A 12,524-nucleotide genomic window follows, 5' to 3' on the forward strand; every position below is an offset into this window, starting at 1 on the left:
CATTACTGTTGTATGGTACAGAATAGCAAGTGTTGAACTTCACTGTTGTATGGTACAGACTCACAAGTGTTGAACTTCACTGTTGTATGGTACAGACTAACAAGTGTTGAACTTCACTGTTGTATGGTACAGACTAACATATGTTGAACTTCACTGTTGTATGGTATAGACTCACAAGTGTTGAACTTCACTGTTGTATGACACAGACTAACAAGTGTTGAACTTCACTGTTATATGGTACAGACTAACAAGTGTTGAACATTACTGTTGTATGGTACAGAATAGCAAGTGTTGAACTTCACTGTTGTATGGTACAGACTCACAAGTGTTGAACTTCACTGTTGTATGGTACAGACTAACATATGTTGAACTTCACTGTTGTATGGTATAGACTCACAAGTGTTGAACTTCACTGTTGTATGGTACAGACTAACGAGTGTGTGAAGAAAGTCAACAAAATGTTAGGTATTGAAAATAAGGTTTATAATTTATTTGCCGCAAATGAAAAATGAATCCAGTATTCTTGACATTTCTTACTAAAACATACCGGTAAAGTCACCGGACATATCATTTCTGTTTGATGGGACTGTTGAACCTCACAGGCGCTGGAAAAGCTTCGATATATTATGTAAAATAGAAAATAAAAAGATGATGTGGTTTGGACAGACAACCTCAAGATGGAACCAGATGATGTGACTTCGACAGACAACCTCAAGATGGAACCAGATGATGTGACTTCGACAGACAACCTCAAGATGGAACCAGATGATGTGATTTCGATAGACAACCTAACAGTGGAACCAGATGATGTGATTTCGACACACAACCTCATGGTGGAACCAGATGATGTGACTTCGACAGACAACCTAACGGTGGAACCAGATGATGTGATTTCGACACACAACCTCATGGTGGAACCAGATGATGTGATTTCGACACACAACCTCAAGATGGAACCAGATGATGTGACTTCGACAGACAACCTCAAGATGGAACCAGATGATGTGATTTCGATAGACAACCTAACAGTGGAACCAGATGATGTGATTTCGACACACAACCTCATGGTGGAACCAGATGATGTGACTTCGACAGACAACCTAACGGTGGAACCAGATGATGTGATTTCGACACACAACCTCATGGTGGAACCAGATGATGTGATTTCGACACACAACCTCAAGATGGAACCAGATGATGTGATTTCGATAGACAACCTAACAGTGGAACCAGATGATGTGATTTCGACACACAACCTCATGGTGGAACCAGATGATGTGACTTCGACAGACAACCTAACGGTGGAACCAGATGATGTGATTTCGACACACAACCTCATGGTGGAACCAGATGATGTGATTTCGACAGACAACCTCACGGTGGAACGAGATGATGTGATTTCGACAGACAACCTAACGGTGGAACCAGATGATGTGATTTCGACAGACAACCTCATGGTGGAACCAGATAATGTGATTTCGACAGACAACCTCATGGTGGAACCAATTACAATGGAAATTACGTTGCAAACAGAGCATAACCGGACGTGATGACATGCACTGTAACGACGTGGCGAAACATCGTTTTGATATAATAATCAACCTCTCTGACTGATATTGTTATATACTATCCCTAAAGTTGAACAGCACCTAGCCCTTGTGATTGTTATATACTATCCCTATAGTTCAACAGCATCTAGACCTTGTGATTGTTATATACTATCCCTAAAGTTCAACAGCATCTAGACCTTGTGATTGTTATATACTATCCCTAAAGTTCAACAGCCCCTAGCCCTTGTGATTGTTATATACTATCCCTAAAGTTCAACAGCATCTAGCCCTTGTGATTGTTATATACTATCCCTAAAGTTCAACAGTACCTAGACCTTGTGATTGTTATATACTATCCCTAAAGTTCAACAGCATCTAGACCTTGTGATTGTTATATACTATCCCTAAAGTTCAACAGCCCCTAGCCCTTGTGATTGTTATATACTATCCCTAAAGTTCAACAGCATCTAGCCCTTGTGATTGTTATATACTATCCCTAAAGTTCAACAGTACCTAGCCCTTGTGATTGTTATATACTATCCCTAAAGTTCAACAGCACCTAGCCCTTGTGATTGTTATATACTATCCCTAAAGTTCAACAGCATCTAGCCCTTGTGATTGTTATATACTATCCCTAAAGTTCAACAGCACCTAGCCCTTGTGATTGTTTTTACTATCCCTAAAGTTCAACAGCACCTAGCCCTTGTGATTGTTATATACTATCCCTAAAGTTCAACAGCACCTAGCCCTTGTGATTGTTATATACTATCCCTAAAGTTCAACAGCACCTAGCCCTTGTGATTGTTTTTACTATCCCTAAAGTTCAACAGCACCTAGCCCTTGTGATTGTTATATACTATCCCTAAAGTTCAACAGCACCTAGCCCTTGTGATTGTTATATACTATCCCTAAAGTTCAACAGCACCTAGCCCTTGTGATTGTTATATACTATCCCTAAAGTTCAACAGCACCTAACCCTTGTGATTGTTATATACTATCCCGAAAGTTCAACAGCACCTAGCCCTTGTGATTGTTATATACTATCCCTAAAGTTCAACAGCACCTAGCCCTTGTGATTGTTTTTACTATCCCTAAAGTTCAACAGCACCTAGCCCTTGTGATTGTTATATACTATCCCTAAAGTTCAACAGCACCTAGCCCTTGTGATTGTTTTTACTATCCCTAAAGTTCAACAGCATCTAGCCCTTGTGAATTTCCAATAAGAACAAACAAACGAACCAGAGCATGAATCTACTATTTTCGGTATTAAGTAGAGTTTGGGCCTAATTGATATGGGGACTAACCCCCCACGCACACACATTCAGTGTGAATCAGTTTGTTTGCTGGTCCTTTGTTACGGCCCAGCTAGAACAGCGGTAAGGCTACGCATTTACAACGCTAAAATCAGGGGTTCAATTCCCCTCGGTGGGCTCAGCAGATAGCCCGATGTGACTTTGCTGTAAGAAAACAAACAAAACAAAAAATCCTTTGTTACAGGAAAAACTCACGAGGTGCACCAGTTCAGTTTCAAGTGTTTTTATACTTGAAATACTTCCTTCGTTTTGTGAGTGATCGCCATGTACGTAGCGTATACTCACACTAATACTATTGATAACTTACGTTACACCCTTCTACTGGACACAACTAGATATAAATAACTTGCATTACAAGTTACATTCGACGTAAATAACTATAAACAACTTATGTTACAAGGTATACTGGACACTGGACGTAACTAGACATAAACAACTTATGTTACAAGGTATACTGGACACTGGACGTAACTAGATATAAACAACATATGATACAAGTTACACTAGACGTAACTAGCTATAAACAACTTATATTACATGTTATATTCGACGTAAGTAGCTATAATCAACCTACACCACAATGTTTAATTGGACATAACTAGCTATAAACAACCTATATTATACTGTGTTTAGTATTATTTTATCTTTAACAGAACTGACTCTGAAATGTTTACTTGATGTACTATGTGTTTAGTATTATTGTATCTTTAACAGAACTGACTCTCAAGTGTTTACTTCATGTACTATGTGTTTAGTATTATTGTATCTTTAACAGAACTGACTCTGAAATGTTTACTTGATGTACTATGTGTTTAGTATTATTGTATCTTTAACAGAACTGACTCTCAAGTGTTTACTTCATGTACTATGTGTTTAGTATTATTGTATCTTTAACAGAACTGACTCTCAAGTGTTTACTTCATGTACTATGTGTTTAGTATTATTGTATCTTTAACAGAACTGACTCTCAAGTGTTTACTTCATGTACTATGTGTTTAGTATTATTGTATCTTTAACAGAACTGACTCTCAAGTGTTTACTTCATGTACTATGCGTTTAGTATTATTGTATCTTTAACAGAACTGACTCTCAAGTGTTTACTTCATGTACTATGTGTTTAGTATTATTGTATCTTTAACAGAACTGACTCTCAAGTGTTTACTTGATGTACTATGTGTTTAGTATTATTGTATCTTTAACAGAACTGACTCTCAAGTGTTTACTTCATGTACTATGTGTTTAGTATTATTGTATCTTTAACAGAACTGACTCTCAAGTGTTTACTTCATGTACTATGTGTTTAGTATTATTGTATCTTTAACAGAACTGACTCTCAAGTGTTTACTTCATGTACTATGCGTTTAGTATTATTGTATCTTTAACAGAACTGACTCTCAAGTGTTTACTTCATGTACTATGTGTTTAGTATTATTGTATCTTTAACAGAACTGACTCTCAAGTGTTTACTTCATGTACTATGTGTTTAGTATTATTGTATCTTTAACAGAACTGACTCTCAAGTGTTTACTTCATGTACTATGTGTTTAGTATTATTGTATCTTTAACAGAACTGACTCTCAAGTGTTTACTTCATGTACTATGTGTTTAGTATTATTGTATCTTTAACAGAACTGACTCTCAAGTGTTTACTTGATGTACTATGTGTTTAGTATTATTGTATCTTTAACAGAACTGACTCTCAAGTGTTTACTTCATGTACTATGTGTTTAGTATTATTGTATCTTTAACAGAACTGACTCTCAAGTGTTTACTTCATGTACTATGTGTTTAGTATTATTGTATCTTTAACAGAACTGACTCTCAAGTGTTTACTTCATGTACTATGTGTTTAGTATTATTGTATCTTTAACAGAACTGACTCTCAAGTGTTTACTTCATGTACTATGTGTTTAGTATTATTGTATCTTTAACAGAACTGACTCTCAAGTGTTTACTTGATGTACTATGTGTTTAGTATTATTGTATCTTTAACAGAACTGACTCTCAAGTGTTTACTTCATGTACTATGTGTTTAGTATTATTGTATCTTTAACAGAACTGACTCTCAAGTGTTTACTTCATGTACTATGTGTTTAGTATTATTGTATCTTTAACAGAACTGACTCTCAAGTGTTTACTTCATGTACTATGTGTTTAGTATTATTGTATCTTTAACAGAACTGACTCTCAAGTGTTTACTTCATGTACTATGTGTTTAGTATTATTGTATCTTTAACAGAACTGACTCTCAAGTGTTTACTTCATGTACTATGTGTTTAGTATTATTGTATCTTTAACAGAACTGACTCTCAAGTGTTTACTTCATGTACTATGCGTTTAGTATTATTGTATCTTTAACAGAACTGACTCTCAAGTGTTTACTTCATGTACTATGTGTTTAGTATTATTGTATCTTTAACAGAACTGACTCTCAAGTGTTTACTTCATGTACTATGTGTTTAGTATTATTGTATCTTTAACAGAACTGACTCTCAAGTGTTTACTTCATGTACTATGTGTTTAGTATTATTGTATCTTTAACAGAACTGACTCTCAAGTGTTTACTTCATGTACTATGTGTTTAGTATTATTGTATCTTTAACAGAACTGACTCTCAAGTGTTTACTTCATGTACTATGTGTTTAGTATTATTGTATCTTTAACAGAACTGACTCTCAAGTGTTTACTTCATGTACTATGTGTTTAGTATTATTGTATCTTTAACAGAACTGACTCTCAAGTGTTTACTTCATGTACTATGTGTTTAGTATTATTGTATCTTTAACAGAACTGACTCTCAAGTGTTTACTTGATGTACTATGTGTTTAGTATTATTGTATCTTTAACAGAACTGACTCTCAAGTGTTTACTTCATGTACTATGTGTTTAGTATTATTGTATCTTTAACAGAACTGACTCTCAAGTGTTTACTTCATGTACTATGTGTTTAGTATTATTGTATCTTTAACAGAACTGACTCTCAAGTGTTTACTTCATGTACTATGTGTTTAGTATTATTGTATCTTTAACAGAACTGACTCTCAAGTGTTTACTTCATGTACTATGTGTTTAGTATTATTGTATCTTTAACAGAACTGACTCTCAAGTGTTTACTTCATGTACTATGTGTTTAGTATTATTGTATCTTTAACAGAACTGACTCTCAAGTGTTTACTTCATGTACTATGTGTTTAGTATTATTGTATCTTTAACAGAACTGACTCTCAAGTGTTTACTATGTGTCCTGTCTGTGTTTATATATCTTATCAGATTGGTCTCTAGTCCTCGGCCTTGTCCTTGTCCCCGCTATTGGCATGTCGGAATGTCTTTAAGTCTAACATAGCGGCGGCGTGTGTGTTTCCTTTTCTTCGTGCCTAACAAAGTCGTTACAGGAATGTGACCAGTTGAGACCAAACAAGACAGTTGGTCACTCATTACTGGCTACTTAACGTTACTCAAGGTACAAGTTCACCATCCAGTTCGACATTTCTTAACCGAGAGTAACAATGTAATATTTCCGTTATTAGAACTTTGAATAACTGTTATATTTGTAATACATACCTTTATCACGTGCTCGAGTTGCTACTAGAACTGATAAACAGAACTATACGTTTATTGGTATGGATTTTTTTTCTCACGCTGAACGAAATATTTTGTTCCCAGGAGATCCTTTTCTTCTTAGAACGAGACAACGCCCCGTTCACACGGCTCCCAACTATCCGTACAGGTAGAACGTGTTTACAAGCAGGGTTAGGCACAGACCATGTGCTGTATGTAAGTTCCAAGAGAAATAACGTTGGAAAATATGGACTGAAATAAAAAAAAAACACACTTCAGATTTTAAAAACAACAACAAACAAACACATAAATTTACCAGTAAAAGTGGCATTCTTATTAATAAAACCTATTATTTATTAACATTAAACAACAGTGTATGAGGATACGAATTTGTTGATAAAGTAACAATGTGAAATGTAACATTATGTAACCATCATTTATTAACAATAGTGTGTGATGATAGGAGTTTAGTGATAAAATAACAGTCTGAACTAAAACATTACTTAACTATAATTTGTTAACAATAAACAATAGTGTATGATGATAGAAATTTAGTGATAAAATAACAGTCTAAACTCAAGCATTATTTAACCATAATTTATTAACAATAAACAATAGTGTATGATGATAGGAGTTTAGTGATAAAATAACAGTCTGAACTCAAACATTATTTAACTATCGTTTATTAACAACAAACTATAGTGTGTGATGATAGAATTTTATGGATTAAGTTCCAATCTGAACTGAAACATTATTCAGTAGTGACTAAAAGGAATTAACTGAAACCTAATTAGGTGTTAATGTCTAAAAATATAAGTTTTTCAGCCTATTCAAAATTGTAAGCTGAAAGTGAAAATGTGTTAAATGTATTAACTATCTTTAAATATTTGTGTTGGTCTTGGAACTGTAAGTTGTATCCTGGCTATTACTGAATATATTGAGTTCCTTGGCTTTAAAGTTATCACAAAAACATCTTGTTTTATACTTTGGTGGAAAGGAAACGAGCATTATTTAAACAAAGATTTTAAAATATATTTGAATTTTGCTATATTTCAACGAATATGCAACATTATGTTTTTTACACTTCGTATTTGCATTATTGAAAACGTCGCCGCCTGCAGGCGAAATTCGTAAGATGAACAATAATGATAACTGAGTTGAGTAATGCTTAGCCGTCAAAGTTCGTCTGTTAGAAAAGTAGGCCTGAAACAAGCCGTTAACCTCTACAATAGACATGGTGGGGTCACGTGACAGCGAACACTGATGTGTTGTACTACGTACTTACTATTGAGAGAGTTTACGCCGCTCGTTGGGTGAGAGGGGTGGATACTATTTTATATAGCTGTTTAAGAATAATTTTTTTTATTAATAATAACAAGTAGCTAGTTATACTAATTCATGCTTTTAGGGTAAACAACAAAAAATACCCTACACCATTAGGTCTATACCTGAAACTGAAATATGAGAAACTGATATGGCCACAAGTGTTTATTCCTTTCGATGATTTTAATGAACGGATTTAAGAAACCAGTTCCAAGACGTGATTAAACGACGTGGTGCTTAAGTCTTGTAGATTAAGTGTAGTTGTGATTATTTGAAATTCTACAGTTTAGAAAAAAAAAAGTAAGTTTACCTTTAACTTTACATGAATACAAAGAAACTGCGATCTTTAATATTTTATTAAATAATCCAGTAATATTGACTCTACAGAGCAATGTTTAGTACTTGTTTACCTGATTTACGGCGTACTCTCGAAAACAGAACGAATGGTGTCAAGGTTTACGTCACATTTTGTTTTTCAAAGTCGGGTAAGTAACAGCGAAAGGTGAAGCGCATAGAGATGATAGAGAATATTATACACATATTGAATTTCGTCTACAATGGTAGGTCTGGACTCAGGGTAACGACATACATACATAGAACTACCGAATACTGGTCGTCTCCCACCCTGATATGTGGTTCCACTTACGGTTCCTGGTATAGTTTTAGTCATTATAAATATATATATACGTACATACATATATATTGAAGTCAACTCTATACAATACAAAATCATGCCTAGAAACAAGTACATATATTGTGTAGTAAAATGAAAGTAGATTTAGTAACTACTAGGATAAGGTACCAGCCTATGGTACTGTGTGAAATAAAGTTCCAGTAGTGTGTGCCAAGGTACCAAGAGGATATAGCTACATCAGGATAAGGTACCAGCCCGTGGTACTGTGTGAAATAAAGTTCCAGTAGTGTGTGCCAAGGTACCAAGAGGATATAGCTACATCAGGATAAACCACAATAGTAACTACAAAGATAAGGCACCATCACCTGCTACGGTTTGAAATAAAGTTCTAATAATGTATACCAAAACACCAAGAAGACATACGTACATAGGAACAAACGATATGTATATTTATCATTATCAGAACAAACGATATGTATATTTACCTTTATCAGAACAAACGATCTGTATAATTATCTTCATCAAAACAAATGATATGTATATTTACCTTTAACAGAACAAACGATATGTATATTTACCTTTATCAGAACAAACGATCTGTATATTTATCTTCATCAAAACAAATGATATGTATATTTACTTGATCAGAACAAACGATCTGTATTTTTTTTTTTACCTTTTAAAGGACAAACGGGCGTGTTTTTATCTGCAAATGTAAGCGACATTTCCTTACGTAATAGCGCGTGAAGCCACTTGTTTTAAAGCAGATACTCCCACAAACTAGTTTCTCACGATCATTTATCACGTGTCATCTGTGTCGTATTCATGATGTCATCATTCTGCTTTCCTGGTTTGTGCTAAGAGGAAGACAGTTTGTTCCCACAACACAGCGGGTGGAAAGTGGACATTCCTGTAAGTTATCTGGTATGATACAATCACTAAGTAATCGTTACAAGTGTATGTCACAAGATATGGAGCATATGGTTATACGGAAATGTTCTCACACATCGAAACTACAGTTCCTGTATTTATACTAGAATGGTCCCTTACCAGGAAAAGTAACAAGTTTTCTAAGATTTTGTCGACCATTACTTAATTAATGGTTCAGAATTTGGTGACGAACGTCGAACTTGTCGATTGTGCTAAAGTCTACCCGTCTTCATAAAAACAATTGATAAACCTTAATGTGAAATACAGCCTTTCATTATTCGTGAATTCTGGATAATTAATCGGGAACCAAAGAGTTCAGCGGATTTTCTACATGAACCTAACAACAATCTTATAAGATTTCTCTGTGCATGAATTTAGGTGCATAATATGAATATTCTAGAAAATCGTTTGTTACAGGAAACCGGCATCAAGGTGCTTTTGTATTCGTAGAATGACATTCTATAGTTAAGTTTTTACACAATCAAGAGACTTTGTAGAATAACATTATCTTGTTACTTTGTAACAGGGAACTTGTCAAGAAACTCTTTTACAATGCGAAGTAATATATTAGGGTGTCGATTTGTTACCTGAAATGTGAAGTACAGAGTATCTTCCGAAACATAGCAGATAGATCATTTGTTAGGTAAGAAATAAACAGCGGTCTGTCATTTGTGACCGTCTGTCCCACCAGATGACGGTAATAATTATAATAGAGCAATCTACAGAACTTTAAAAAGAACGTTTTTTTTTACCAAACTGGTGACACAGTCATGACATCCATCGACCTGACACAAAACTGATTTCCAACTCACCTAAATATACATAATAAAAACTATTAATTAACCGGTTTTGGTCATGGGAACGATCCAGTAGTTAGGGAATAGAACAACAACAACATAAAAACATAATCAATGACGTAACTTGGCAACGTAGTCGAGTTGATAATGATACCAAAACTTGGCTTTAAGCCAAGGCCATCATTAGCTTATAGCACGACATGATGCTAGGAATTTATTAAAACTAATCTTTATTGTCATATGTACAGCATGACGTGATACATTGTAAAGCAGAGAAACACCAATCTTACATTTTGATTTTATCCATGCGTTACATTCATCATAAAACACAACCGAAATCTGGATTTAACTCAAACAGTAAGTGATTCCTTATAAACAATAAAAATTAGAATAAGTTAACTTATTTATATAGCATCTATTTACCCGTGTGTCGTATTCCTGAATCCATATTGGACTTTCACTTCACTACAGCATATTTTATTTAACATTACTCAGTGAAGATCATTAGGTGAAGTCGTTGATATCTAGTCCACAAGAGAACTGTCAACACAAACACGATAGTAGGTGCTGACATCTAGTCCACAAGGGGATGGTCAACACAAACACGATAGTAGGTACTGACATATAGTCCACAAGGGGACTGTCAACATAAACACGGTAGTAGGTGCTGACATCTAGTCCACAAGGGGACTGTCAACATAAGCATGATAGTAGATGTTGACATCTAGTCCACAAAGAGACTGTCAACACAAACATGATAGTAGGTGCTGACATCTAGTCCACAAGGGGACTGTCAACACAAACATGATAGTAGGTGCTGACATATAGTCCACAAGGGAACTGTCAACACAAACACGATAGTAGGTGCTCACATCTAGTCCACAAGGGGACTGTCAACATAAACACGGTAGTAGGTGCTGACATCTAGTCCACAAGGGGACTGTCAACACAAACATGATAGAAGATGTTGACATCTAGTCCACAAGGGGACTGTCAACATAAACATGAAAGAAGATGCTGACATTTAGTCCACAAGGGGACTGTCAACATAAACATGAAAGAAGATGTTGACATTTAGTCCATAAGGGGACTGTCAAAATAAACACGATAGTAGGTGCTGACATATAGTCCACAAGGGGACTGTCAACACAAACACGATAGTAGGTACTGACATCTAGTCCACAAGGGACTGTCAACATAAGCACGATAGAAGATATTGACATCTAGTCCACAAGAGAACTGTCAACATAAACAAGATAGAAGATGTTGACATCTAGTCTACAAGAGAACTGTCAACATAAACAAGATAGAAGATGCTGACATCTAGTGCACAAGGGTAGTTAATTAAACTCTCTTCTAATTATATGAACTAGAGTAGTGTTTTACTTACTAGAAATTTCACTTTGTTATATATGTACTAGAAACGACAAGAGTCCATTTCTTTAAACAAAACGACCATCTGGCTGCAGTCTAAGTTATCAAGATATACAAACAGATTGAAGTAGGCCCAGGTCGAGGTCACTGTAAAAATTGAGATTACTACAAAGAAATGTCAGATTTACAGTTTAGAAAATATTTTAGTATTTAGGAAATAAGCGAGAACAGAAATTACAGAATGTGTTATTTCAGAATTATCTCTTCCTTGAACGTAAACTTTCTCATCCTGTATGTGTATAATTTATATATATAAATTTATTTTAATAGCATTATACAAAGATTTCTGTATTCTGGTTTAAATTCTATGAAATTTTTACTAGTGATATATTTGACGGCTTTAGAATGTTTAAGCAGTGACATCTAGTGACTTTAAGTGTTATTTGTTTTGTGGAGTTGGCATATTTATTTGAGACTAGCAGGAGGAGTCTCTATAAACACATAACATATATACACACCTTAATTTGATTGGGTTACGTTTCCTACATATAAATAACAATGCATATATATAAATTTTACCATGACAACTGGAAACTATAGATAATTTCTATCATGGCAACTAATAGCAACATAGAATATCTGAAGTGAAATAAATAGTAATGAATAATTCCTACCTCAGCAACAAAGGACAATGCATAGAGTCTACCATGAGATCTTTGGCACCCAGACTGTTTTCAATAGAGAAACATAGGAGTGAAGTCGTGTATATATATACATTATAACGCAAGTTACCTACAGGACCGAAGTTCAAAGACCTTTAGCTGAAATTGATAAAATTTAACGTTTAGAACAATAGAGTTTAAGACCACATTCAGATATTTGTATTGGAGTTCAATTACTGAATAAAATTCATCATTCATCAATAATATCAGGATAACTGAATTAACATAATGAACGTAAGATCAACACATGTTTACTGATGCTCAAGTTAACGTAATGAACGTAAGATTAACATATGTTTACTGATGTTCAAGTTAACGTAATG

The 12,524-nt window shown here is 34.7% G+C and overlaps 1 long non-coding RNA gene across 7 annotated transcripts in view; it reads right to left on the reverse strand.

Moving 5' to 3' along the window:
* Positions 1-12,289, reverse strand: part of LOC143228661 (uncharacterized) — a 92,587-nt gene extending 80,298 nt beyond the window's left edge. The window contains exons 1-2 of one of the 7 annotated variants that reach the window (XR_013015398.1): positions 8,957-9,419; positions 6,425-6,673 (exon numbers count right to left, since the gene is read on the reverse strand). This is a non-coding gene — a long non-coding RNA (uncharacterized LOC143228661). Of the gene's footprint in view, positions 1-6,424; positions 6,674-8,154; positions 8,392-8,863; positions 9,420-9,895; positions 10,166-12,153 lie in introns of those variants that run through there. The other 6 variants (XR_013015394.1, XR_013015397.1, XR_013015396.1 and 3 more) reach the window with 6 other exon arrangements.
* Positions 12,290-12,524: the final 235 nt, after the last annotated feature.

The sequence above is a fragment of the Tachypleus tridentatus genome, chromosome 10 (genome assembly GCF_004210375.1).
Source record: "Tachypleus tridentatus isolate NWPU-2018 chromosome 10, ASM421037v1, whole genome shotgun sequence".
In the NCBI taxonomy this organism is placed as follows: Eukaryota; Metazoa; Arthropoda; class Merostomata; order Xiphosura; family Limulidae; genus Tachypleus; species Tachypleus tridentatus.